The sequence below is a fragment of the Peromyscus californicus genome, unplaced genomic scaffold (assembly GCF_007827085.1).
Source record: "Peromyscus californicus insignis strain IS unplaced genomic scaffold, ASM782708v3 Scaffold_15__1_contigs__length_86483966, whole genome shotgun sequence".
Classification (NCBI taxonomy): Eukaryota; Metazoa; Chordata; class Mammalia; order Rodentia; family Cricetidae; genus Peromyscus; species Peromyscus californicus.
The window spans coordinates 43103370-43105349 of NW_026294447.1; the positions used below are offsets into that span (position 1 = coordinate 43103370).

At 32.5% G+C, this 1980-nt stretch overlaps 1 non-coding gene across 1 annotated transcript; it reads right to left on the reverse strand.

Annotated features, from left to right (window-relative positions):
* Positions 1-1460: 1460 nt before the first annotated feature.
* On the reverse strand, positions 1461-1563 carry LOC128111303 (U6 spliceosomal RNA). The gene has a single exon (XR_008218568.1). It is a non-coding gene; the product is annotated as a U6 spliceosomal RNA (small nuclear RNA).
* Positions 1564-1980: the final 417 nt, after the last annotated feature.

The window sequence follows — 1980 nt, forward strand, 5'->3', positions numbered from 1 at the left end:
CCACACCAACAGAGATTTCTTTAAAAATATGTTTATTTTTCTCTTAGAATTTCAAATAATGTGAGTTAGAAACGTTCTTAGAAGCAAATGCAAATGTTTCTTAATCAGACCAAGGCTGTATCTATCATGTACACAACAGATGCAGTCTAGATCAAGGTTTGTTTGATGTGATTGGTCAGGGTTCACAAAGAGTCAGACAACTTATTACTTAAAGAATAGCAGCACAAATCACACAGCCCAGTCCTTCATCCACACATCAGAAAGCACAACCTGAAGCATGGCGGATAACCTCAGAGTGAGATATGAAGATCCTGCATGACACTGTTGAGAAGTAAGGTTTAAACTCTAGCTAAATTGCTACATTTTCTAAAGCTTTATTGTAAAAGAATAGATCTATGGACTCTAAACACTATAAAAAAGCAACCCACTAGCTCTATATGGAAACTAGATTGGCCAGATGGTATGATAAGGTCTTGAAACGTCTTCTCACATATTTCTAATCCTCTCCATGTATGAGAAGATTGCAATGAAGTCTTCAATACTCAGATCAGTTGAGTGTCATACGGGTTCATGTGTGCCAGGAGAACAGTAGAACTTTGTCCACGAAGGGAATAGATTAACAAAGAAGAATCAGAAAAAGCATCAAAACATGTCCAACAGAGAAAATTAGCAAACATTCTAACTAATATGGAAGGAGAAAAATAAATACCAAATTCCCAGTAAATTATCCAACAAATTGTTAGGAAAGAGCAAACATCTGTCCATAAGAATCATAAATGTAAATGATCTCAATTCTCCAACAGTAAGATGGACTGAATGTACTAAAAAATAAAAAAAAAAGCACTATCTGTAATCTCGAGAAACACACATGGGAGCAAATGCACCTCCCAAAAATTAGTATCAAAGGATGGAAATCAGACTACCAAACAATGTATTTAAAAAATAATATTCATACCTGTTCTTATAATTGATAAAATAGACTTTAAAACAAGACTAGTTAGAGAGATGAGGAGCTGTAGTATATATTATTAAAGGAATAATCCCTCAAAGAAATATAAAATTATAAATATTCATCCACCAGTTATTAGAGTTCACAATCACATTAAACTATATATAAAAGGCAATGAAGGTAATGCTGACCTTGACACAATAATAGTGGAAGATTTGATAAACCACTATAATATTTAAATATGTTTTCCACACTAAAAGTAAGCAAGAAAACACTGGAGTTACTGGAATTAGCAGAGATATACAGAGTATTCCACCCAAAAGATAAGAGAATATACATTCAAAGTGACAAGTGAAATCTTCTCCAAAACTGACAAGATACTAAAGCAACTAATGAATATCATTACAAATTATGAGATAATTCTTTGTATCCTATTACACTATAGTGTCATAAAAATAAAAATCAACAAAGGAACTGGTAAAAACTGCAAAAATGCCTGGTAACACTTTTTTTACATAAGGAATGTTTTGCATTTTTATGTGTCATCTTTTCACAGTGGTCATGCCAAAATTCTCTATGTTGTTCACATTTAATAGATATCCCAGGGAAGGGACTACTGAATAGTAAACTTTTGAATTAACAGTGGGTCACTAAAGAAATCAGAGATGGAATAGAAATTGAAGCATTCCTAGATTCAAATGCAAATGAGAATACAACGTGGCAGACTCTGGGGCACAGCCAAAGGAATTCTGAGAGGAAACATTATAACTGTAGAGATCATATTAAAGACTAAACCGACTTCATATAAGCAACTTAATGGTGAATTTCATGCCTCTAGACAAACTATAAACACTATAGTTAGCAAGAAATAATAAAAATTATGAGAGAAGTGATGAAATAGTGATAGAAGAATACTATACAAATAAATAAACAAGGACCTGGTTCTTTGAAAACCTTAAGAAGATTTGCAAATGTTTAGCCAAACTGACAAAAAGAAAAATGAAATGAACATGATCCAAGTTAACAAAATT